Source organism: Mustela erminea, chromosome 19 (assembly GCF_009829155.1).
Source record: "Mustela erminea isolate mMusErm1 chromosome 19, mMusErm1.Pri, whole genome shotgun sequence".
NCBI lineage: Eukaryota > Metazoa > Chordata > Mammalia > Carnivora > Mustelidae > Mustela > Mustela erminea.
Window position 1 is genome coordinate 36,507,816 of NC_045632.1, and position 27,963 is coordinate 36,535,778.

Here is a 27,963-nt window from a genome sequence, read left to right on the forward strand (position 1 = left end):
TGGCTGCATGGAAGCTTAGAACCAACTCTTCAGGTTCATCTAGAGTCCGAAAATTTACTCTAAGTACATTTTTTGGTGTTTTATTCATCACTCAGTCCAGGTCTAGAGTTCACATTTTAACATATGCTTTCCCTGGCCCTAATCTCTTATTTTAACTAATTTGCCCTGTTCCTATTTTTGACTCCAGCTGGACAGAACTGGATTAATCATAATCCTTTGTTCATATCGTACTTACATTTTATTTTTTTATCTCTTTATTGCAGGTGATCCTGTAGTACAACAAATCCTTTGTGGAATGAGGCAAGGTATAAATAAATTACGAGTAAGTAAGCAATACCTTTTGCAGAAGAAGAAACATGAATATAGAAACAGGACCGGAAGGAAGAAGATCTAAATGACAGTGCATGACACACTAGACGGGGGATGAGGGCATTTTCTGGAAACAAGAAGAGTAAAGAGATGGCCGAAGTAGAAAATGATTATGCTTCCCAGAGAGAAAACCGTCCGTCGGTTTGTAGAAATAGAGAAATCTTATATTCAATGTATGGGTTTGTCTGCCTTAAAGAATTTCCCTCTGCCACAGCAAACCTTCGGTAAATCTTGCTGCCACAACAGCCTGGAATTAACAGGATATGGAGGGAATGATGCTTTCCACAGTGAGACTCGATAGGCCATTGAGATAGGATGACAGGATGAAGAAAGCAAGCTAGGGTTGTTAGAACATGATAAAGCAAGTGATGATGGGGGTCCCGGAGGAAACAGGTAAACCTCTCAATACAGGGGGGGAGGCTTGAGTTATTTGCCTTTTCCTTTTCTCTTTTCTTTCCTTTTTCTTAGCCCTTCTCTTTGACTTTCCCTTTCTTCCGTACCTTTCTTTTCCTCCCTTCCGTCTCTTGCTTACAATCTCCCTTTCTCCCTTCCTTCTCAGAAAGCATTGTGCTGTCTCTTAGGTGTGGAGACTCTGCTAGGCTGTCGGCATTTAAGGGTAAAGAAGAGATGCTTGGCTTTTGGAGCTTACATTGTAGTAAAGAACATATGAGAAAAATTAAAATGAGTAGAGTTCATGATTAGTGCTATAATGAAAATAATCAAGGTATACAGAGAGAGTATATAAGATGAGTGGGGTGGGGTAAGAGCTAAATTCATTAGGGAACATATATATATATTTTTTTAAGATTTTATTTATTTATTTGACAGACAGAGATTACAAGTAGGCAGAGCAGTAGGCAGAGAGAGGAGAGGAATTAGGCTCCCTGCTGAGCAGAGAGCCCAATGGGGGCTCAATCCCAGGACCCTGGGATCATGACCCGAGCCAAAGGCAGAGGCTTTAACCCACTGAGCCACCCAGGCGCCCCAGGGAACATATTTCTTAAACTATATACGCTCATACCGGAAGCATTAGAAGGCTCCCCCAAACGCTAGAGCAATTTGGGGCATCAAATCTCATTTAAATGTTTATTTTCATTATATGGTATTGAAATTGGGTATAGGAAGGAAAGCAAATGGGTTTATGGTTGTGCATTTTCTACTTGGGCTTTAGCTCCCTTATATTTCTATTTAGCTATTGAAAATTTGATGCCTTTATGTAAAAGCCAATAGAGTGGCTTCTCAAAAAGTTTGCAAATGCAAACCTATTTGAATTTTTTCTCTTTCTCACTCTCTCCTCTCTCTGTCTTGGTCTCCATCTCCCGAACACACAGAAAATCTCCGAAGCAGCCAATTGTCCACATTTTGATTAAATTGATATTGCTGTCCATATGCCACAAAAGGAGAAAGTTGCAGAAATCAACCATACTATGGGTTGAATTTATGGATTTTATGTTGCCAGATTATTGTTTTCCTTCAATCATGCTTTCAGTGTATAAATCTTGGGAGTTTTTATTAAAATTTATTTGCAGGAAGTATTTTGGTTTTTCCAAATTGGGGGGTCTGAGCTTTTAAAATTAAGAAACACTACATTAGCCCTACCATGAATAAGACAAGTTTAGGGGATAGTTTCTTATTGTTTTGGTGAATTAGCACGTAAATAGCTCCTGTGTCTCTATTGACTTTCTTTCTTTCTTTTTTAAAAGATTTTATTTATCTATTTTTTGGGGGGGGGCATGAGAGGGGTTGGGGGGAACAGAAGGAGAGGGAGAAAGAATCTCAAGCAGACTCTGAGCTGAGTACAGAGCCTGATGTGGGGCTCGATCCCGTGACCCTGAGATCATGACCTGAGCTGAAATCAAGAGTCAGACACTAACCGACTAAGCCACCCAGGGGTCCTATTTTTTTTTTTTTTTCCAGTGACTTTCTTGACTAGCACTCATGTTTATCATAAGGAGAGAGACAAATAAGAAAAAGGCTAGAATTCAAGATGAGTTGTAGACCACGAACCAGAGAATTACCACTTTATACTGTATTTAAAAATATATATAATAATAATAATTATAGTAATAGCTCCCACTTTCCCACCGTCCAGACATCTTGCATAAACGGACTGTATTTAATCCTAAGAACCTTACAAAATTAGGATTATTGGCTTTCTTTACCTGAAACCAAGAAACCGAGGCTTAGGAAAATTAAGTAGAAAAATTCACAGCTAGCTTGTGTCAATTGGAGGAAGATTAATTAGAGGTTAAAAAGAGGGAAACTGTGTCAAGTTGACTTTCTGACTCCACAACTCCAGAATGTATTGTCTTCACTGCTGGGGGCTGGCGGTATTGCCCTTTAGTCAAAGAAAACTATAGACTCCTACACAAATAGTGACAGTCTCACAGGGGCTTCTGCAAGACAAGTGCTCAGAAAATGCTGAGTGAGGAAAAGGGGCTGCACCATGGGAATCTAACAGGAGATAGGGAGTGAGAGGTGTGTTAAAGCAGCTGGTAGATACAGTCGGTTTTTAGTCCAAGTTACCATTAACATACCACTGAATCCTCCTAACACCCACTTCAAGGTAGTTTTGTTTTGTTTTTTAAGATTTTATTTATTTATTTGAGAGAAGCACAAGCAGAAGGAATGGCAGAGGGAGAGGAGGAAGCAGACTCCCCATGGAGTATGGAGCCCCATGCTAGACTTGATCCCAGGACTCTGGGATCATGACCTGAGCTGAAGGCAGAAGCTTAACTGACTGAGCCACCCAGGCACCCCTTGAAAGTAGTTTTATTATCTTATTTTGCAGATAAGGAAATCAGATTGAGAGAAGGTAAGTGACTTGACACTTATTAGCTGACTGGGTGACCTTGCACACAGAGTCTGGGTTCATTCTATCTATCTATCTATCTATCTATCTACTTATTTATTTATTATTTGAGAGAAAACATAAGCAGGGGAAGAGGGAGCAGCAGACTCACTGCTGAGCAGGGAGCCCGCCTTGGGGCTCGATCTCTGGACCCCAGGATCACGAGCTGAGCAGAAGGCCGACGCTTAACCGACTGAGCCACCCAGGAGTCCCTGTACTCCCTTTTTAAAACGGAGAAAAAACAACCCCCTGTGGAATTATTATTAACTAATGTGAGCTTTGGAGTTAATTCATGTGAAATGGCTGTTAGAATAACTAGTGAACAGAAAACACTTCCTAATGATCACAGTTCCTGTTCATTAGCACCATCACCGTCACCTAAATCGACTGCTCTTTTTGCTTCCTCCTAGGAAGGCCTCCTAACAACGTGGCCCTTGTTTCTCCACAGCAGTGAATCGTCACCTACTGTAAAACAAAATCTCTCTCTAGAAGGCAGGAAACCTTGCCCGTGCAGGTGGAGAATGTTAGAGAGCAATCTTTAGATGTACGACCCAAGTGGCCTTCTGTAGGTGAGGGGATGGTGGTGGCCATTAAGATGCCCCGCTCAGCCTCCAGCTGCCTCAGGTTCTTTCTTGCATGTGGAGTGGGGCTTCCCCCTGGCCACTCCAAGCCTGAGATCTGAGACCCGCAGGCAGACAAAAAGCAAGCTGGTTGCTGGGAGACACAGGACCCTCTGATAGGAAGATTTATGCCTTGGCTCCAGGACTCCCTTGTTCTGGCAGAACGTTCTTACAACAGGACTGCAGCCTAATGCTTTTTCTGGGTGTTCTTCACTTCTCTCTTTACAGAAGTTTAACTAGAATGGAGCTCTTATGGTGCATTGAGGCTCCCTCTCCCCAATTTTTCCCCTTACACCGACTTGGCTCCTAACGAAAACAATGTCCCCAACATCTGGATTTTCACCTCCAGTTAACATGATCTTTGAATAATTCATTTATACTTGGGTCTCATTCTCTCTCTCTCTTTTTCGCTAACCTGGAAGAAGACAGGGTTATAGTAGATGACTCTATTAATTGCCTTCATTTTGTGATTCTAGAGTTATCAAATGCTGTCTATAGTGTGGATTAACACATTGTTTCTTGTATTTCAGTGCTAGATCAGAGTGGTGCTAAATGGTTATTCCATGTGTAAATTATTCTTTGATCTAAGAACAAATATTGTTTTATCAAAGAGTAAATATTGCTTTGATTTTTGGCTCATGGATGCCAACATATTGCAACATAACAACAACAACAAAAAGTATCTTTGAAGATTTGCCATCATTAACACTTCTGATCCAGAAGTACTTATGTAATTTTGGAGTAAAGCATGAAATGTCTTCCTAATTGGCTTGTTGTTTTCCAAATTAAAAATACTTCAATTAAACAAAATTGTATCTCCATTACTACCATCAAAAGCTGACTTTAAATTCAACTATTCTCTTTTGTTAGTTTTGAACTAGTGGTCATAGTAGAAAAGTTTTAAATCCAATCCTGATGAAAAACAGAATCATACTCTAAGATGGCTTGCTCCCTCCTAAGTCAATACCTGATTCTTTAAAGGCACAATAGTTGTATTATTCACTTAAATGACACTTAGATCAAATATAGGATTTTTAATACAGAAGGGAAAGGTTATGGTATTTGTGTGACAACTATAAGAAGCGATAGGTATTGTATGTCTTTAATTAAGAGGCAAACACTGATAATCCATCTTTATCAATGGAATGGAACATGAGCCTGAAAACCTGCTAGATGTAATCTAAAATGGAGTGTTGAGATTTCCCAAAATCTCTTACACATTATCTCAGTGTAGGACTATTTTTTATAATCTTGTTCTAAGGCTATGATCAATGAGAACTTTAAGAAGGATTTAGTGGTGATGATAGGATTTTCTTCTCTTGAAGGTTGCCACACTGGGGGAAAATGCATTAATGGAAGAGAATTTTTGCAGCTTATTACTTGATAAAATTTTACAATACATGGTGAAGACCTTTGTTTTCAAAATATTTTAAAACCCAATTTTTGAAGGAAATGGTCTTGATACAATGTCATGTTTGACCTTGATAATGCAAGAGCTGAAGTCATTGTCATTCTAGATTTTGAGGTATCCCAATTAAAATGCAGTGAAATTGTGCTTAGGCAAAGTTTGTCAGTATTATTTCAGTCCATCTTAGCCATGAGGATTACGTTCAAACTTTATTAAAATAATTTACGTTTTAAACATTTTCACTGCGTTTGTGGATTTATACAAATTTGGGTTCTATTCAAGTGAATTAAGGAGAAAACAGATGTATCATTAGTGTTCATGGAAATCAGATCCAGGAGTAAAACCATGCCTGCTGTCTGGTAGGAGTAACCTGCCTAGGTTCAATTTGGGGATCAGATTAGCTGTCACTTCAGTTGGAAAACCAACTGCAAAAATATTAACCATCTTTCTAGAAGAAAGTCCAATTATAAACACAGGGATATGTCTCCAGCAACATTATTTTGAGGAATTCATACCGTTCATCAACCCCAAGGTGAAAGCTGAAATGTTTAGTACCAATGAGGTCTCATTTGGCAGGTTGCACTTGGATTTTAGCAATTACCGTGAACATTTCTAAAATTTGATGAAAAAATGTGGTTGGCCAAGATTATTTCATTTTCATTTTTAGACCCATTTGTAATGTACACCAAATCCTCTACTTCTCAGTGGGTAGAGCTGGACTCCATAAGTGTTCATGGAGAAGGTTTCATTTCAGCCAGAATGTTCTTTGCTTTTGAGCTTCTTGTATACACCATAGTAACTACATTTCTCCTTCTCTCTTGGTCTCTCTCTCTCTCAAAAAGTAATATAAATATACATGTATCTGTAAACATCTATAAATGTATGTCTGTGTGTATATGGTGTGTGTGTATGTGTGAACTCTTTAAAAAATCCAAAAGTTTTCATTGTGTTCAAATGTTTGAACTCATTACTATGGAGCAGATTCATCATTTGGAAAAGCACTTTCCTTCTTGATACTAGCTGCATTTTAATTCTAATAAAAATATTTTACCCATCTAGTAACATAGGCTAACAAAGCCAGACCCCCTTGTTCTTATTTATCTGCACTTCCAGTTGGACATTTTAAAGTCTTGGTTGTCATGTATTCACTGAAGAAAATCTTTTCTTTTTGAAGGAAACCTTGCAATATTCCCACCAGCCCTTAGCTTCAGTTACTATCGTGGTTTCACGTTTATCATGTCCTCACATTTCTTTATCCTCTCCATTGCTTTGTCTTATTCTTGTCTGATTTCTTGCTTGCTGGTTTTGCTTTTCACTTTCTACCAGGACTACCAGAGTTTCTACCTCAAGTCCCTCCCAACCCCTACACTTTCTTCTAGGGAACCTGGCTTTCCTTGCCCTCCATTCTAGGTTTTTGTTTGTCTGTTTTGTTTTGTGTTTCCGTTTGTTTTTTTTTTCTGATTTATGACTGGAAACATGGTTCTTCTCACAGCTGTAGAATATCAGCATAATACAAAACTCAGCAAAGCAACTATTCCCTCCCTACTCACCTCTCAAGGAAGTAGAATATACTGTCAATCATACTTATTATTAATGTTGTTGGTAGTAGTAGAAGAAAAAGTATTATTATTATTAGTAGTAGTAGTAGTATTTACACATTTGGAGATTTCGTGACAAATACTTGGAATTTACTGAACGTTTTCAAACATAATTGCATTTAATGAAAACATCCGCACCACTTAATTAAACAACCTAATAACCTGGAATTCTCTTTGGACTGGAGATTTCAAATGGGCCATCAATTGGCTGTACTCCATCTACAGTTAGGTTTTCTTTAACCACAAACTTAAAAAGAATATAATCAAAGCAGTTTACACAAATATGAAAATTGTCATTTTTTTGTGTGAAAATTTGTCATTTTTTGTAGACTTGGCAATATTTGGCCCAGATTTCTATAAGGCTTTGGCTGACAAGTCCTGCCCCTTTTAAGATGTGTCTACTTTTCCTTTTGCTAGTCTCCACTGTTGTTTCTCCTTTCAGAACGCCTCCACTTCCCTCACTGGTATTTCCTGTCTGGGTCTGGTAAGAATTTGAGTGTTTAAAGTCTATTCAATTTCTTTATGTCCCTCATTGCTTCTAGTTGACCAGCGAGTTCTGGCAATTTTATCTTCTGAATTGAGCTCAGCAACCTTTTTCTTTAAAGGGCCGGATAGTAAAGGTGTCAGGCTTTGCAAACCCTAAGGTCTCTGCTGAAACTTCTCAGCTCCACTGCTGTAGTCCCAACGCAGCCACAGACAATGAAAACAATTGGGAATGACGATCTGTATTCCATATTTATGAAAACAGGCAGCATGCTGAATTTGGTCCACAAGCTGTAGTTTGCTGAGCCCCGCTCTAGATGATCCCGTGCCGAAGTTTTTTTGTCCCAGGATTTTATATCCAAGAAATACTCGATAGGGGAAAAAAATCCCTAGAGAATGAAATGTACGCCTATCAGACATTTAAATGGCCTGAAGAAAATGATGCTATTGAGAGGTCATCACTTTTGTTTACCAGTAGTAATCCCAGTCATATTGGAGTACAGAATCTTTATTTTAGACTTAATAACTCTTATTATTTCACATCACAACTGGACCACGTTTCCACTGGAAGTCTTAAATCCATGACCACTCTTCCTTCCTCACTGCCACTAATCTGGATTGGTCCTTTGGTTCTCCTTTCTGTCTTATTTTATTTTTATTTTTATTTCTATTTCTATTTTTATTATTTTGTTTTATCTTGTTTGATTTTATCCCATTCCATTCCCTTCTATTCCATTCCATATTTATCTTGAAAAAAATTAATGTGTGCATGTGAGAAAAAAAATTAAGAAATAACAAAAGATATCAAATAAAAAGCAGATCCTTTCCACTTTGGAGCCTAAATTCCTGTCTCAGAGTCTAAGTTAGTGTCATTCTGTGTGTTCTATGCATATACAAATACCATGTAAATGTGTGTATGTACATTCTTCTCAATCTTTTCTTTCACATAGTCTGAGACTTCTAAAAAAAAAAGACTATTGGTACCATTCAGTGTTGTTCTGTTACCCAAAGACAGAATGAGAACTCTGAAGTAGAGAAATTAATATGAGCTAATAATTTTCTCCAGACCTGTTTCCTGTCACTTTTCCCTTTAAAATCTCTTAGGTTCTATGTATCTTAATTTGTCTATCTGTAAAATGGAAGTGAGGGAGGAAATAAAAAGCCTTTATCATTGATATTACATTAGGATTAATGGGATAAGGTCTGTAAACAGGTAAGCATAGATAAATATTCAATAAAGGGTAGCTGGGGTACAGTGGTGGTAGATGTCATGGCTGTTAAGTAAGTTTGAGAGCCATTGCACGATTGAAGCGTTAACAAAAAGGATGTAATATTTCATGGTATTTTGGATTTTATAAGTTATTTTAGATGTATAATTGCATTTAAGCCTCAGTTATACATTCACCAACTATTTATGTAGCTGTTCTCCCCAGGCACAGTAGCTGGACTGTAGTAAGAATTCAAATGTTAGGCAATATTGACAAGGTCACTGATTTTAAGCAACTTATATGGGAATGGGAACTAGATGGTAAATGAGTACATAAAGTTGATGATTGCATATTATAGAGAGCATTCTGCAGGTAGTAAAAAGGGCCACATAGTATAGGTTAAAGATTGATTTGCTGCTAAATTTCAATGACTGGGCTACTGGAGCTTTTTTCCCATATGGGTAGCATTATCCTCAAATATAAAATGTCAATAGGGACAATGGGGTTGGGGAACCAGAGGCGTCCTGTCTAACCTTGAGGGCTCTAGGAGTATTCCAGGAACACACTTTAACCTGAACCCAGGGAAAAAGGTTATCAGAATTCTTAACAAAATTTATTTCCTTGAGGAGCTTAGACTTGTGGGGGGGGGAACCCAAAGGTTTCTGTCATACTGTCCTAGACTGTTGGTGGAAGGATGACAAGCAGTCATAGGGCAAAGCAACAACCAGAGGACCTTGGGCTGATGTCTTGGTTAAATGCAATAGCACCAATGGCAAAAACAACTTGCCTAGTGCTTTTTTCAATCTTTCTTAACAGAACTTTGGGGGAAAGAACAAGAAGAGGTGCAATCCCACATTCAGGAAAGTTAGTTCATCTACTTTTGCTGAGCTAGAACGTATGTTTGAGGAAGGAGTGTATAGTCAAATGGTTGTGACAAGGTAGAAGATTAGAGCGGGTGATCAATTTTTTTTTTTTTTTCTGTCAGCAAAGGAAACCATTGAATCATATGGCCGTCTTCTTTTTTTTTTTTTTTTAATTTAAATTCAGTCAGGGCGCCTGGGTGGCTCAGTGGGTTAAAGCATCTGCCTTAGGCTCAGGTCATTATGCCAGGGTCCTGGGATCGAGCCCTGCATCGGGCTCTCTGCTCAGCGGGGAGCCTGCTTCTCCGTCTCTCTCTGCCTGTCTCTCTGCCTACTTGTGATCTCTGTCTGTCAAATAAATAAATAAAATCTTTTAAAATAAATAAATAAATAAATAAATAAATAAATTCGGCCAGCCAACATACAGTACATCGTTAGTTTCAGATCTAGAATTCAGTCATTTATGAATTGCCTGTGACACCCAGGGCTCATCCCATTGCATGTCCTCCTTAATGCCCATCACAGTTACCCCATTTCCCCACCCTTTTCTTTTTTTAAGATTTATTTATTTATCCGAGGAGGGCAGAAGTTAGAGAATCTTTGAGCAGACTCCCTGTTGAGCGGGACGCTGGTCATGGGGCTCTATCTTACCACCCTGAGATCATGACCTGAACCAAAACCAAGTCAGAAGATTAACTGACTGAGCCACTCAGGGCCCCTCATTTGGCTCATCTTCTAATAATAACCCGAGTATTAATTAAAACAAGTACTTACTGTGTAGTTTGTACAAGCCTTGCCTATATTACATGTACTATGTATTCAATATCTTACTAATCCACATAACAGCCACAGGAAGTAAATATTAATATCCCTACTTTATTTTTTTTTTTAAGATTTTATTTATTTATTTGAGAGAGAGAGAGAGAGAGCATGAGAAGTGGGAGGGTCAGGGAGAAGCAGACTCCTTGCCGAGCAGGGAGCCCGATGCGGTACTTGATCCCGGGACTCCAGGGTCACCACCTGAGCCGCAGGCAGTCACTTAACCAATGGAACTACCCAGACGTCCCTAATATCCCTACTTTAAAGATGAAGACACACCAACTTAGTCTCTGGGAGGAATGTGGAACAATGTAGGGGAATTGTATTTCAGTACAGAGGTATATGCTTTTCCCTACACCTCAGTTCCTTACACATGCCAAGTTCTGACCACACTGATTGAAATGAATACGCCGTCCCATCAAACTGGTACCGTGAATGGTAGTTATGTTCTTTGCTATATTACGCTATTTTACAGCTGAAATAATGGCGAATCTCCTGGAAATCTAAATGGGCTTCACCGTCTCTATCTGAACAGGGAATTCAAAACCCTGAGGCTCTCCTCTGAGGACCGGGTGATTAGAGAAGGGGCTGTGGGAGTGTCCCTGCTGGGAGAGAGCTTAGCTTTCCTGGAGAGACAGGTGGAAGGGTTTGTTTGCACCAACAGCAGCCCTGGTGGTGGGTGTACATAGCGACCAGGAGGGACGAGGCTATGAGCGTGTCAGTCCTCTATGACACAAGCATTTCCAACCCTTCAGAGAGTCATGGCTGAGCAGGGTCAGCACGTGGTCTCATAATGTTTATCAGAATGCCAGGTGTTCAAAAGTCAGAAATTTACTCTAGTGTAGGTGTGTGCGCGCGTGTGTGTATGAGGTACTCTGTTTGAAATCTTTATTTGAATGAAAAATACCATTACTTTTTTTCTTGTGTATTTTGGATTGTTTGTTTGTTTTGGTCTGAAAGACTGCTGCTTTTTCGCCTGGCAATTCCTATTAGCTTGACCCCACTCACAACCCCTCCCACCCCCAACCCTTTTGGCTTTGTGCATTCCTCTGTTGGTGAGTTTACCGCACCACACGAAATGTTTTTATTCAGTGTACTCATCTGCTGGTGTCTCTTGACTCTAAAGCTGCTTGAGGGCAGGGTCCTTCTTATTAATCAATCTGTCCCCTGTATTGATCCCTACAGGTATAGCGCCAATACTCCTTGATTGGAATTGAATTCAACAAATGGTAAACGAGTATTTGCAATTTTACCACATGAATGCAAAATGGGGTTAATTAGTTGAAGATCCTAGAGACACAGTTGATGAAAAAATCAAGGGCTGTTTCCCTTCCCTCTGATTTCCTGGTTTGTGATGAAGGATGTAAAGCTGTCGGGGTTTTATGAATCTTGCCACCAGCCAGAAAACCTTTCAAATATGATTCAATTTCATGCAGACAGAGACTCAGAGCAACTTGGCAGTTAACAGCTAATGGCTTTTAAGGGTTTAAGTCAGCCCTAAACATTATTCCAATGAGTTTTTGTGGTTTAATTACCTTAAAACATTAAGTAGTCACAGAGCCCATCAATATAGAGACATTTAGAGATATCCAATGTGCACTGCTCACAAATACCGCCTTGAAGGTGTCTAATACAGAATCTGAGTTTGCCAAAAAAGCATGTAAAAATAGTTTAAGTTTACCTATTGGAGCCTAATGATGTGTGCATCATTACGCTAGGAGAAATGTGAATTCAAAATGATTCTCTAAACAGCAAGGAAGAGCTTTCCAAAGCAGAGAACAGAGCGATTTCTTCCCTACCCTGTTCTTACTGTTAGCCACTAATAGCTAGGATCCCAGTGGCTCTGGGTTCAAATCTCACCTCTGCAATTAGGAGGGAAGTTAAGTAGCAGGACAATAAGTCTCATGGAGGATAATAACAATAGTTACCCGGCTAACTTTTTGTGAGTCATGAGATAATTCATGTAGAGATACTGACAGTAACCACTCATCTGTGGTACGTATTCTTTAATTTTAAAAAAGACTGTTCTCATGGCTTATGGAAGAGAGAAAAAAAAAGAGTTTGAAGGGTCCGTATCCAGTTTTAAAGCTGTAAAAATGGGCCTAACATCTTCATTGTGATTTTCCTTCTTTGGAGTTTAATTAAAGAAGCCAAAGGTTGTCACCTATTTTATGCACTATTCCGGTTATTTTCTTCTGCAAAACTCATTTTGATCCTTGGACTCACAATAACGCCATTACTCTTTTCAAGTCAAATCACATCCCAATCTCCACGATTCAAATTGGCCTAAGATCCCACACTAACAAAATGTTAATATTTATGAGCAACGCATTTTGGGTTCGGAGATAGGGAGAGAAACCTTCCTGGGAGGCAGAAATGAGTTATTGGCCTGCTATAGAATGTGTCATTTGGAAAGAGCTGCATTGTAGGGAGAGATGATTCAAACGCACAATTTCAAGGGGCGATGCAATCTAGTTTACTAATCTCTCATTATACTAAGGTGAGGCTTTTGTGAACACTGACTGCTCATTAGCATCTCGATCCCACAGAAGAATCCAGACAATGGGTGCCAGTTTTATTCTCATTGTGGAGCGAGTCACATGTTTGCGTTTCTCTCATGAAGGCTTCATTTAAAAAAATTAAGAGTAGCAAAGGGTAAAGGCAGATCATTTGAACCATGTAATCATGGGCATTCTATGTTAGATAATATTTATTTATTTTTAAATCTGAAAGTCGGTAAGTAATCTACATGCACATCTCATGATCTCTGGAGTCACATGTCTCTCTTCCTTTCTTCCTTCTTTCACATTCAGTCTGGCTTCCGCACCAGGCAAGCTAATCTCTCCCCTGTGATAGAGCTCAGTTTTGAGATCGCACCTGAAATCTGTTGGTCAGTTCTGATCTAATGCGTGTAAAAATGTTTTTGCCTATTAGCTGGTTAGAATATATATATATATATATGTGTGTGTCTATATATAGAGATATCTATCTATATATATCTATATATAGTATAGTATCTATATATCTATAGTATAGTATCTATATATTTATATCTATCTATATAGAGATATATCTATATATAGATTACATTAGGGAAATAACAGGGAAGTTGGATAGGCTAGTGGAAAGCTACAGCTCAACATCTGTTAGTTGAAGCTGGGTAAGCCAGTTCCCCACAATTGGCATATAACCCCCCTGAGTGAGGGAAACGTCAAACACTAGCTCAGAGGTTTCAATTAGATTATGATAGGGGCTCTTAATTGATTTTCACCTGTGGGAAAGAGTAACTGAATGAAGGGAAGAAAGAATATGTATAAGCTTTTCTACTTCTTTACCTCAGGCCTACTTAGGTTGAAGCATCCCATCAGCCAATGCCCAGGTACAAGAAAAAAATAAGGATTCTAAACACCAACAACTTCAGTTCCCAGTCTCTGGCTGCATCTAGATGGTCCTGAAATTGTGGGGGGAGAAGAGGTGAGAAACACCAGATGGGCGTGAGGACCAAGGATGTAAATCACATAAAATACGCGTGTGAGTTAGACTGCATAACGTAAATCTAAAGTGCTATTAGACGAACAGAGTAACGATTCACTGTGATTCACCGAAGTATATATTAGTTTTTAATTGCCCTAATAATAATGGTAGTAGAAAGTACTTAATTATAAACTTGTATTGTGCTGTAGTTGCATACTATAGTAAGCATGGGTCTGGAATTAGACTGACCTAATGAACCCTGTGGTTTCATGCTTAGAGTCCACGACATTGGACAACACCCTTTATCCTATTTCCAGGTTTGTTTTAAGAGTTAATGTATCTGGGGCACCTGGGTGGTTCAGTGGGTTAAGGTCTCTACCTTCAGCCCAGGTCATGGTCCCAGGTCCTGGGATCGAGCCCCGAATCCGGCTCTCTGCTTGGCAGGGAGTCTGCTTCCTCCTCTCTCTCTGCCTGCTTCTCTGCCTACTTGTGATCTCTGTCAAATAAATAAATAAAATCTTAAAAAAAAAAAAAAAGTTAATGTATCTAAAGCATGTAGCATAGTATCTGCCACATAGATATTCAGTATTCTGGTCCTTACTGCAAGAAATTTCCATCATAAAAAGAGAGAATGAGATTCTTCAGAAGTAAAACAGAGTCAGTATACCATCAAAGGGGCCTGAGGCCAGGGTGTCAGTGAAGCTCGGGTAGTATATGGACCTGGGTCTGAATTCTGGCTGGTTACATGCGGTCTGGCAGAGGCTGTGATGAGACACGCAGATAAATGCTTATGCTCCAGGATCATTTTTTTATCTGTTTTATAGGACACCCCAAGAAGACATTTCTACTCAGATGCACCTTGTTTCATGCAAGCACACCATGAAACTCACTTAAAAGCTGATATGCCCCGCCAGCATCACTAGCTTCTGCCAGAAGAGGATGAGAGATCAAGTTTCTCTGTCGGTTTTATCAGAGAAGAAACTATTGAACAATTCCTCAAGTCCCTGGACAAATTCCTCACTGAGCCAGCTCTAGGTTTCCTTAGGTAAGTTGCTGCATCTCTGTAAGTACCAGTTCCCTCATCAGGGATAAGGAGCGGACAGTGAAACCCCATCTGCAGGGCTGCTGGGTGCCACTGCATCACATCACGTGCCTGACATGGGGTGTTTGTAGGTGAGGTGTCTCCAGCCCCTATGGGCAAGATCTCATCTGTGATAGGGTAAAACTGAGATGATAGTCGATGTACTATCATCTTTCTTATCTTGTTTCCATCTTTATTATGTTCTGGATCATGGTCACCAAGTAAAATCAAGCTTTCTTCCCTCCTCTTAATACCAAATAATAGGCCAGTACATTGAAACTGCTGTCACATTAGGTGTTGTTAATAACCAATCAAACTCAGGATTAAATGGTTGCATCCAAAACTTTCATCACCATCATGGTCGTTTGTTAGATGTTCTCTATATGGCCATTGCTAAGATCTGAATTTTTGTGTCTCCCTCCAAAAAACTCCTATGTTAAAGTTTTAATCCCCAAGCTAATGGTATTTGGAGGTGAGGCCTTAGGGGAGTGATTAGGTTATAAAGGTGGAACCCTCATGTTTGAGATGTGTGCTTCTATAAAAGAGGTCCTACAGAGTTACCTATCCCTTCTACCATGTGAGGAAACAATGACAGAGGTAGGCAGTCCTCCATCCAGAAGAGGGCCTTCATCAAAACCTAATAATGCTGATGTCTTGATTTCAAAACTATGGCTCTCAAAACATCCAGCCTCCAAAATTATGAGAAGTACATATCTGCTGTTTATGAACTACCCAGTCTGTAGTGTTTTATTATAGCAGCCTAAGCGTTGAGCTGTGGTACATTCACTGTCTCACTGAATCCCTAAAACAACTTTACAAGGTAAGTGTCATTCCCATTTTATAGATGGGGAAGATAAAGTTTATTTGGTGAAGCTTATTTTGCCCCAAGTTTTAGAGCTAATACTCAAGAGGCTGGAGTTGGAGACATGTCTTCTGGTTGTAATGCCCATTTACAATTCTTTATATGTTACTCTCATCTAAGGCTAAATAACTAAAGCTAAGTGACTTAAAATCACGAGGACATTTTCATATTGCATAACTTGGTCATCGGTTGGCCATCACTCCCGTGTGACAATGATGAGGTTATTTGTTCATTTTTTAACATAAAATGTCTTTATCTTGAAGAAAATACCCTATTCTTATTAGAGTCAGCAGTGTAGCAACTGTACACATATCTTCTCATAAGTGTCTGTAGCTAATGTTCCTGAATTATTTTAATTTATAGTAGAACTGGAAGAATATTATGTACATCAGTCTTATAAATAATGTGACATAAATAACAGCTGCATTTAGGGCCAAGGCAATTACTTTCTTCTGAAGTAATCATTCATTTTTTAGTGGGAACTGGAAATTTGCATGCCACATTGTCTCCTTACATAATTTGGGTGAGGTTCCTTAACTCAACTGCCTGGATGTTTAATACCTGAAAATTTTTTTTTTTTTTTTTTTTTTTGTGAGAATTGTCAAGGTCTACTGACACTTTTTACTTTTGCCTGGGGTAAGGAGCAAGACTGTGTTTATGGAAATGGTGGTACTGGTTCCTGATTTACTGTCAGCCTTGGAGGGATGATGCAGAGTTGAGACAGTGAATCTCAAGTGCCCGGTGCTGTGTTCTGCTCTTTTGTGTATTAATTCATTGTAAAATAATTTGGAAAAAAACCTGCTCCATGCTGGGTCTGGTACTATATCCTGGGTACACAATGGTAAATACGATAGAAATCAACAGACCTCAACACCAATTTCAAGAATATTTTTTCTAGCTTAAAATGCAGACAATAAAAATGGGGAAAAAATGAATTTTAATAAGTTCTATAAAAAAATGGAAACTGCAAAGGAGGATTGCCTAATGATCAGGGAAATCAAAGCCTAAGCACCAATTTCAGGAATATTTTTGTCTAGGGTAAGATGCAGACAATAAAAATGGGAAGAAATATGAATTTCAGTAAGTTCTTTAAAAAAATAGAGACTGTGAAAGAAAATTGATCATTGATCAGGGACTGTGAGGACTTAATTTTAAGCAGGGCTCTGAAGTAGTAGAGCTATCTTGGCCAGGAAAGGGCAAAGGTATGTTCCCAGAAGAAAGAAGACAATGCATTATTGTCCAGAGCTGGAAACAGCTAGATGTTTTTGAGGAAATGACAGAAAACCCGTGTAGATGGGGCATAGTGAACAAAGATGAGTAATAGCTAGGGTGAGGTCACAGAAGTTGATGGAAAACAGTGAAGTTTCACAAGTTATGAAAATTTCTCTGGGCCACCTAGCTAATTAGTGATTATTTAAACCCAGGTTTCTATGACTACACATGCCAGCTTATGTCTTATAAGCTCCTAGAATTGAGCCAGTCAATAAAATGATGATGTTAATTTGTAATAATAATGATTACAGTAGCTAAACTGATTTGGTGCTTTATGTCATGCCCTCTTCTCATCGCTTTTTATGCACTAAAGAACTGAATCCTCACATGAAACCTTGTGACATTTTATGCTTTGCTGGAAACTTAACAATATCCTCCACCATACATGTGTAGGGAGGTCATATGACTTGTCAGTATCACACAGCTAGTAAAGGATGGACTTGAATTTGAACCAAGGGTTCTATGACACTTCAGAGACTGGACTTTCAGTCTTCATTTTAATGACAGATGAAAACTTTTTGAATTATTCTTATGAAAGTATTTACCAAAACCCTGTACGAATAACAGTTTCTTTTTCTCAAACTGTTTGAGAGAAAATTGTCGCTAGGATGCATGATAACCCCTGAAAACCTTAGCAAGTAATATTCTACAACCCAGACACTCTCTTGCCTTAGCACGACACAACCATCAAATGTCAGAGAAGTGAAATTAATACCTGTTTTCTAATTCAAGACTCTGCTTGAGTTTAACTTACTGTGCCAAAAATGTCTTTGTAGCAAAGGAATCCAGTCCAGGATAGTATGTCCATTGGTACAATCTCCTTCAATCTTCGGAATTCCCCATTCTTGGCTTGACTTTCATGACCTTGTCACTTTTGAAGATTATAGGTCAGCTGTTTTACAGAATCTCTCTCAGTTTGGGTTTATCTGATATTTCCTCATGATTAGATTCACATTATATGATGCTTGGGGCAGGAATGTGACAGAAATGCTGCTCTGTTCCTGTCATTGACTCCTGACAGGTGGTCTCCAGTTGCGATGTGTCCCAGTTTTGCAGATAATAACATGGATCACTTGACCAAGTGGTGTTTGTGAGCCTTCTTCATGCTCTTTGTGCTCCAACATCCTGTGTGGGCTTCAGCTGCCACTCACAATACTCCTGGACAAATTCTTCCCCTACCTATTCGAGCTCTCACTTCCCTTGCCTGGCCACCACAGACATTCCTTCCCCCCATGGTTGTGCCCTGCTCACCTCCACGTGGGTATTTCTCACTCCCAGGTAGGCTCTAACCCTCCTAAGCTTACTCCATCCCACTTGATGGCTGTTGGACAGAATTATTAGGTAAGGAAGAAGAAAGGAAGGGAGGAAGGAAAGAAGGCCATTAGATAACTTCTAATTAAAAAATAAAAGACATAGGGGTGCCTGGGTGGCTCAGTGGGTTAAGCCTCTGCCTTCGGCTCAGGTCATGATCTCAGGGTCCTGAGGTCGAGCCCCACATCGGGCTCTCTGCTCAGCAGGGAGCCTGTTTCACCTCTCTCTCTGCCTGCCTCTCTGTCTACTTGTGATCTCTCTCCATATATCAAATGAATAAATAAAATCTTAAAAAAATAAATAAAAGACATAGAGAAACCATTTTCTTTCATTTGAGAAAAGTACCTAAAGTGATGCTAGCTGAAATAATGTTGAACACATTGTTCTTTCTCATTACACTCCACAGGAATTATTGCCCATGCCCAAAGAACAACAACAACAAAAAAAACATGGTTCATCTGAACGTGCGTCTTTCAACAAAAGACAATTAGGATATACTCCACGTATATAGTCTAATACCCATTAATAGCAAAAGAGCCAATATTCTACATACACTATATACATCTATTATATCCATTATATATACATATGTGTGTGTGTGTGTGTATTCCGCTATATATAATGGATTTTATGGTGCTATGATCTCTTAGTCTGCCTCGTTCTATTTGCTGTTCAGTTGTCTAATCGTTACTCTCAGGAACTTAGGTGTTTTCCTAGTGGGAAGAGGCTGTCATTAATCATTATGTATCCAGGTTCTTTTTGCACTCCATTCTGGAAAATAGAAATATGAAACTGGAGAATGCAATTCTGTTTTTCCTCACTTTTTGAACATGATCCTCTTCACATCTGCCTTGAAGACCCCTATGCATGAAGGGAACAGCACAAGTTTTGAGAACCAGTTTGGGGTGAAATCCTAGCTCAAATACTTGCAACTTGACTTTAACCATGTGCTTGCTTACATAAGCTTCAGAATCTTTACCTCTAAAATAAGTATAATTATGTGTCGTTGTGAGGACCAGATGCAATAAGTTAGGTAAAGTGCTTAGCACAGCTTGGTTCAGGGACAAGAAAGCATAGACTTAAATGTATCAAACGTTTTTCAGCTACTCTCCTTTGTACATGACAGCACTTGGTTAATTTCTCTCTCATAACAAAAGTTGTGTTTTATTTGTGACTCATGGGTGTCACGCCCACTGGCCTGGGATCTTAAGGGCAGAAATCAGTTTTCATCTCTTTATCCTCAGCAATTAGCAAAGTCACTCATAATGTAAAAGATGTTTAATGACTATGTGCATTGAAAGATGGAGGGTGGTGGAATTGTGGAATTGATAGAAGGATGAAAGAATAAATGCATGAGGGGCGCCTGGGTGGCTCAGTGGGTAAGCTGCTGTCTTCGGCTCTGGTCATGATCTCGGGGTCCTGGGATCGAGTCCCGCATCAGGCTCTCTGCTCAGCAGGGAGCCTGCTTCCTCCTCTCTCTCTCTCTGCCTCTCTGCCTACTTGTGATTTCTCTCTGTCAAATAAATAAATAAAATCTTTAAAAAAAAAAAAGAATAAATGCATGAAAGGATAAGTGGACAAAAGAAAAAACAATTGCAACAAGGTAGGGATACAGAACTCACTATTAAACATCCATCATGTGCCAAAAATCAATTGGTTATTTTACATACATGTTATTAATACTCCATTAGGTTATTATGTTATAGAAGAGAAAAGCAAAGCTTAGAAAAATTTTAAAAAACACACTAAAAAACATAGTTCATACTTTTGACTTTGCCAAAAAAAGCTCTAAAAAAATGTTCTTTCTGTTTGAGTATGACATGTAGTAGACTTTATCTATTTAACATGATAAAAAATATTTGCTCTTTATCCAGGAGATTGGATTGCACAATCATTAAGAAAATTGAGCATAGTCTAGATTGTTAAGGTAGAAAAAAATGCATGATCCATTAGAGGAAACAAAAGATTTGGTGAGTGTTTCTAAATACAAACGAGCCTGTGGGCTTCTCTAGAGTAGACACAATTTTATTTAGTTTCTATTTCTGGATTCAATCCAGTAATGTCAGAGATGAAGAATTAAAACCTATACAATATCTTTGAAGGATAACTCTGAGGAATTATGTGGACAAAGAATTTATAGGCTTGTACATATCACCACTACAACATTATTTATAGTTTCTTGGTAAAGTTCATGCCTGTGAATGGGAAGACGTTAACTAAAATGTGAGGAAATGGAGCTTACTGTAGAAGGGTGGTTAAAGGAATCCTAAATGAAAACCACATGTCTAGTAGACCATTCACAGAGTAATATTTGTGGAATAGGAATGCATTCTAGAATCTAGAGTCTGCATCTAGAACGTAGTTCCAGGAGAGTCAAAGATGTATGTTGCCTGCCCTCCAGTGTCTCCTAGTTTATAGAGGTGAAGATTCGGGGAAAATACAGTTTCAGAGATAATGAATGTTTGTGTAGCAGAGTGAAGGAGTTGCTAGAGAGGCACTGGGAATATGGCACTTCAGGAACTGAAGAAGTTTGTGATGTTCTCTGAAATAGGTGGTATTTTCCACCTATTTCCATGAAACGTGAGTGGAAATCTGCCAGCTGGACAAGTTGAGGCCCGTAATTTCCCAGCCTACAAGGTGAAACCACAATAAGAGGGACAAGTACACCCCTGGGACTTGAAATGGCTCCTTTTGACTTGAAAGGCTGCATATGGCTTTAGTGTTCAGATATAATGGTTTGTTTTGGGAGAGTGACCGCTAAGGTTGAGAGAGCTGTGGTAGACTGGGGTCAGACCATGAACCATAGAGGGGAATGCACAGAAGCACACAGTAATCCTTATTTGGTGTCATTTTGGAGCCCCTTCAAATCATTGAATATATATATATATATATATATATTTTCAATCATTGATTCAATCATTGAATCATATTCAGTGATTTGAAGGGGCTCCAAATATATACATAAAACTATGTATATATACACGCAAAAGAACACAATTGTTGTTATGAGAGAGAAATTAATGAAGTGCTATCACACACAAAGGAGAATAGCTATCAGGTACGAAAAGCATTTGATTCATTTAAATCTATGCTTTCTATTCTGTGAACCAAATATATATAATTGTATATATGATATATATGAACATATGTAAGTATGTATACTATATAGTTAGATATAATTTCCAAATATAGACACATAATTGCACATGTATACACAATGCACATATACATATTTTTTAAAATATTTTATTTATTTATTTGCCAGACAGAGATCACAAGTAGGCAGAGAGGCAGGCAGAAAGAGAGGAGGAAGCAGGCTCCCTGCCGAGCAGAGAGCCCGATGCGGGGCTTGATCCCAGGACCCTGGGATCATGACCTGAGCTGAAGGCAGAGGCTTCAACCCATTGAGCCACCCAGGCGCCCCTATACCTATGTTTATATATATTTTAAAAGATTTATTTATTGAAAAGAGAGAGCTCATGTGAGTGGAGGGAGGGCCAGAGGGAGAGAGAGACTCTCAGGCAGACACCCCTCTGAGTATGGAGTACAACATAGGGCTGAGATCATGACCTGAGCTGAAATCAAAAGCTGGACACTTAACCAACTGAGCCACCCAGTGCCCCTATCTATTTTTGAAGTACAAGTTACAAGCTACAATTTTATTGATTAGTGCATGCACACAAAAGAGGGATCTTTTTTTAAAAAAGAATATTTATTTAAATAATCTTTATACCCAACATGGGGCTCAAACTCACAACCCTGAGATCAAGAGTTGCACACTCTTCCAACTGAGCCAGCCAGGCGTCCTGCAAAAGAGGGATCTTGATTGTTATTTCCTCCTTTCATTTTATAATTTTTGTTGTTTTCTCTTACAGAAATAGACACATTTTGGCTGATCTTATTACTTCTTGTTTCATTTTGTACAGTACTCAAAACTTGAATGAATGATAAAAAAATTTTCTTGTACCCTTCCTTATTATTTTGAGCAATGATGAGGAGTGACCTTAATAGGTGAGGAAAATCACAGCATCTCAGTGAATGGCCTGATAAGACGCATGACTCACTGTTCACTTCTACCACCTCTACGTCTTGCCATGCTTCTTGAAACCAGTTGTGTTCTGATGCTGAATTAGTCCCCGAAAGGAGACTTTTCAAAGGACGTGAAGGTACCATTTAGCTTTTGTGTGGACTGTGCTATCAGAATGTCCTTTTTGGCTCATACTTTCCCAACCTACATCATTAATCCTAGAAATGGGATTCCTGATATGTTCTGTCAGTGGTTTCTGAAATGCCTATTGATACCTCAATTTTTTGAAAGAGCCAAAATAAACCAATCAATAAAAATAGCTTTGTATAGCAAAAGATATGAATTGTCCTAATCCCTTTGTTTATTATCAGACAAGAATGGGCATGTCAAGCAACACTTCACTTACCAAAATGCTGACTCCATTGCAATTACCATTCCTCTTGCCTGTTAGACTATATTTTGGGCCACTCATATTCTGAATTTGAAAGGTATCTTCAGTTTCCTTAAGCAAGTTATTCGGTTTTTAAAAATAAGATAAAGCAATTTGGTTGTTTAAAAAGCAAAGAGCCCCTTCTAGACTCTCCCTTCTCTTTCCTCTGAAGATAATCGTTTGTTGGAAACAGTAAGCCAAGAACAAAAGAATCACAGTGGCACGACTAAAGCTTGGAGAATTTGCTCAGAAAAGTTCCCCAAATACAGGTCTTTAGGAGCCAGTAAATTAAACTGCAGACACTGTGTCTCATTGGCCCCAACGCACAGGGTCATCTGATTACGCTTCCTCATAAACGGCCAAATTAATCTCAATCCCTTTAAAAGGTATTATTCCTGTAGAACTCAAGAATATGTGGTTAGTGTACTGTCACTCCTGAAAAGTTCTGTTTCTCTGGTAGTAACTGATAAAGATGGGGATTTCTCAAAGTCAATCACTCAAAATAAAGAACTTAAATCCATTTTAACGTACCCCTGGGAAGCAGATCTGCATTAACCTCGTCTAGGACTTCTCCAGCAATAATAAGGTTTAAGAGAGTACACAGCCACTGGTGATTTCTGCAAGTGATACAATGAAGGGACAGAGACAATGAGGCAAACATAAAATGGGACCTGGGATTAAGGGATCTTCCACTCAGCCATGTGTAGAATGTTGAAAATTAATGTGGTATTGTTTCGCAAAAGCAGCTGTCAAGTTATTGTAATTTGCAAAATGTTTTTTTTTTCCTTCCTCTTCTCCTTCACTGAAGGCATATTAGAAATGGCTTCATTTCTGAGGGATGACAAAGTTAATCTTATTTTGAGTTCCATTTGAAGAAAATGACACTTAAAGCTTGTTCTGCATTTATCAAATGAGCCAGTGAGTTCAACATTTACTGAGTGCCTCTGAATGGAAGACACAGTGTTAGATACCAGGGTTGGAAAGATGAATTGAGAATAGTTACTTCCACCAAGATATTTAATGTCTGGTGGGAGTTACAGAGCAGAACTTTTTTCTGTAAATATATGAGTAGAGGTAAGCAAAGTGTGGAAAGGGGAGGACGCAGGTGAACCTAATGAGTTGCCTGAAAGTTTAAGACCAATGGCATGGGGGCAAACCCAAAGGAATGAGACTGGGGCCCAGGCAGGGTCTGGGGTGGGGCGTGGGTCTTCTAAGGTCTTTCACATATACAGGGGCAATCTATGTCTCTGCAGAAATATCTCGTTGTATTAGAATTATGTAACAATGTGTATTGAATGTGTATTGAACTTAATTACATGCACATGAGCAAGAATGCTGTGTTTTATCTTCCAGCATCTAGCAGTGTGTGGGATCTTTTGTGCACAAAGTAAATGTTTGAATAAATGCATCCAAGAATGACAGAAATTTAGTCATACCTAAACAAAAATTTGAGATTAGTGTTAGGGGCCCAACATCCAAGTTCAAGAGAAACAAACACACAAACACAAAACACAAAAACATTATTTTGTATTGTGATACGGAATAGAAGCTCAAAAGCTGGGACAGTGATAAACACTTCAGAAAATGGGGATCCGAGGAGGGCAAGGAGAAATTGTCTGGGATATTGGGTATACTAAGTATAGGGATACTTAGGAATAATTTGTAAGAGATGGTGAATTTGAAGGGTGCAAGGCCATTTGGTAAGTTTAACAGGATAGAAGTTGTTCAGGGGTACGTGGGTGGCTCAGTTGTTTAAGCGCCCGGCTTCGACTCAGGTCATGATCCTGGGGTCCTGGGACAGAGCCCCTGCCTCTTCAGGCTCCCTTCTCAGTGGGTCTGCTTCTTCCTCTTCCTCTGCTGCTTCTCTCTCTCTCTCTCTCTCTCTCTCCCTCTCTGTCAAATATATACATAAATACAATCTTAAAAAAAAAAAAAGTAGTTGTTCCGGTGAACTGCAGAAATATCTTACTAAAGGAGTAAATAAATAACAAAAAAAGACCTTCATCCCTCTGCATCTACTTTATACCAAGGCATGCCAGAATACTGATAGCTTTAAATTTCCCTGAGAGCTTCCCTGCATTGCTCTGCAGATAAAAAACTTTCCAATCATAAGGATTGTACCGCACCCCAAATAGAAATGCCATCAAGTTTATTTTGATAAATTGTATTCGTTCTGTATCTGAGAGGTCTACCACGGATGGAACATATATCACATGATTACCTGGGTTCCCACTTGCTGGGGACTTCTTACTTGCCGGTTGGTCAGAGGCTGATCGGCCACTGCACTCTCACTTTGATCCATTGCATTTTATTTTTTCTGCAGCCAAAGAACTTGGCATCCAAGCAGAAGTGTCATCACTGGATAATGGATGTACTGGAATCAGCCAAGCCACCCATCCGGCAGCAGGATATTTGACAGTCCTTCTGATTAAAGAAAAGAAGGTGCTTTACAAAGAAGTTCTTCTCATTTTCATGAATTTTCAAGGTTGGACTTCCATTTTCCATCTGGCATCTGTTTGTTTCTAATTTTCTCAGTTTAGGTGAACAAATTGTAGGGGAAATAAGGAGACTTCAAAGATACCATTGTGAGACATAAGGGCAATAACCTGGATTATAAACTCAGATCTACCCCTTTTTCTAGGACTAGGTTAATCAGACAACTTTTCTGGGCTTCAACTTGTCGATAAAATTCGTCATTCATCTATATATTCCTTCATTCAACAAGTATAAACTGAAAATGTAGTATGTAGCCGTCTAGGTGCTAAGAATACAATGGTAAGGGGAAAAAAAAATCCATTGTTATCAATGAATTATAAGGGAGGAAAACTTTCTCTTTCTTCCCTTCCCTTTTACATTTTTTGGCTGGTCTAATAATTAAATTTGCATAAGACAGATTAAAAGGAAAAAAAAATTTAATTTTATATATAGGGGAGCTTATAAAGATATGCAACTCAGAGAAGTCACCAGTGCAGGCAGCTTTTATACCTTTTAGGCAAAGAAACAACAACAACCAAAATCTGTGAAGAGTTGAAAGGACGGAAAGCTTTGGGCTTGGGGTAGTAAATTGGTGAAGCTGTAACCAAGTGTGTTCTTGCTCCTGAGGTCCCTACTCTGGTGGTAAGGATGTCTCTCCTCCTCTGCATACAGGGAGGGTCCTGTATTTATTTTCTGCTCTCAGCTGGTCAAAGAAGGGTCAGAGTGTATTTCTTGTATTGGCTGTTTCTTAAGTAACTTTACACTTGATCTTAGCCAAAACGCTGAGAAGCGATGTTTTACTTAAGTAACTTTAAGCCAGAATAATCAATACACCACAATGGTCTATTTTGGGGTGGCATATTCTCCCCCTCAGAATCATGAAGTTTGGGACACCTGGGTGGCTCAGGCATTAAGCCTCTGCCTTTGGCTCAGGTCATGATCCCAGGGTCCTGGGATCGAGCCCCACATCAGGATCCCTGCTCAACGGGAACCCTGCTTCTCTCTCTCCCACTCCCTCTGCTTGTGTTTCCTCTCTGTCTGTCTGTGTCTCTCTCTGTCAAAAAAATAAATAAAAATTCTTAAAAACAAAACAAAAAAAGAATCATGAAGCATAATACACATCACATTTATCGAATGGTTCCCATAATACGAACACCTATAACGGGGACTTTAACCTGTTGAGAGAGATGCCTGGGCAAAATGACACTTGAATGAGACCTAAAGTTTAAAGATAAGTTAACCAGGAAAAAAGGAGCAGAGAAGTGTTTTCAATGCAGGGAAAACAGTATTTGCAAAAGCCCTGTGGTTGGAACTGGTTGTGGAAGTTTGAAAAAAGGCCCGTGTGAATTGAACATACAAAACAGTTCTATCATTGTTTCTCAGTCTTTGCTGTGCACATACAACTCCTGGGGATTTTCTTTTCTTTTTTTCTTTTTTTTTCTTTTTTTTTTTTTTTAAGTTTTATTTATTTATTTGACGAGGATTGAGAGAGATCATAAGTAGGCAGGCAGAGAGAGAGGAGGAAGTGGGCTCAGAGAGCCTGATGTGGGGCTTGATCTCAGGATCCTGAGATCATGACCTGAGCAGAAGACAGAGGTTTAACCCCCTGAGCCACCCAGGCACCCCAGGGATTTTCTTTTAAATGCAGGTTATGGTTTAGCAAGTTTGAAGTGGAGCCTGAGAGCAGAGGCTCTATTCCTGAGAGAGCTCCCAAGTGATGTCAGTCTTCCTGGCCCAAAGACCACATTCTGCCCAGTGAAGTGCTAGATGGAATTTGGTTTCTGACATGATGACCGAAAAGGGGAATTGTATTGTTTATTTTAGCATTGCCTAAGAAAGGGCAAGGATGGGACATTAGGCATTCCAAAACAACAACTTTGTCATTCTCCTATTTCTCTTTCTCTTTTCTCCTCACACTCTTCCCCAGTTTTTGGCGTCACTCTCTCTCTAAAGCAAATACAGAGAGGGGAGCATTTTGGCCTATGATAGAGAGCCTTTTCTACCTTAGGGAGAATGGGGCATGATTCCTCTAACTAGAGCTTCATGGCAATAGTTTGACCAATTCCTGCAGCTAGGGGCAAGTTATTGACCCATCTTGGGTCGTAAGTTTACCTTGGTCAGGTATAACCTGATTTACCTGAATATATAGTTATTAAGGTATCAGCACTGAATAAAAAATCATTGTGAGTTTATCAGTGATTCTCTTTATGTCTCCTAAGGATATCAAAACGATAGATTAAATTTAAAGCTGTAGTTCAGGTTTTATTAGGGTTTAGGCAAGAACTAGAAAGAGACATCATTTTATCCTCTAATAATTCTATTTATTTATGCACTACACAAGTAAGCAATCATTATTTAGGGAGGAAAGCAAGAAAATGACAAATTAAATACTGTTACTACTAACCTCTCAAAATGTATGTTGGAACTAAATGAACAGAATTCTATTTTGAGTTGCTCTAATTCTATAGACAATTCCTGTGGATGTTCAGAATAGAGTCAGTAAAGGTCAACAACATTTCATGCGATCCAGGACCTTATCACAAGCTCCTCCAGCATGTGGAGAATTATTATGAGACGAGGGGCCCTTTCTTCTCCTAACAGCAGATCCCTTTAATAGAGAGAAAACAACAGTTGAAAAGGAAGAAACCAACATAAGAATGCATTACCAGGGTCACTGTGATATGTTAATTAAAACAACAACAGCAACAAAAACTGTAAACTTTACTTATACTCCTGTGACCCTGGGTATACCTTTTATTCATTTATAATACGAATCAAGGGCATATCATGATACGTCCTTGATTTCAAGATGTTT

General features: G+C 39.0%; 1 long non-coding RNA gene across 1 annotated transcript; it reads left to right on the top strand.

The window, feature by feature from the left end:
* Nucleotides 1-263: 263 nt before the first annotated feature.
* On the top strand, nucleotides 264-25,100 carry LOC116579596. Its single transcript, XR_004281334.1, has 3 exons — nucleotides 264-322; nucleotides 14,515-14,735; nucleotides 24,997-25,100. It is a non-coding gene; the product is annotated as an uncharacterized LOC116579596 (long non-coding RNA).
* Nucleotides 25,101-27,963: the final 2,863 nt, after the last annotated feature.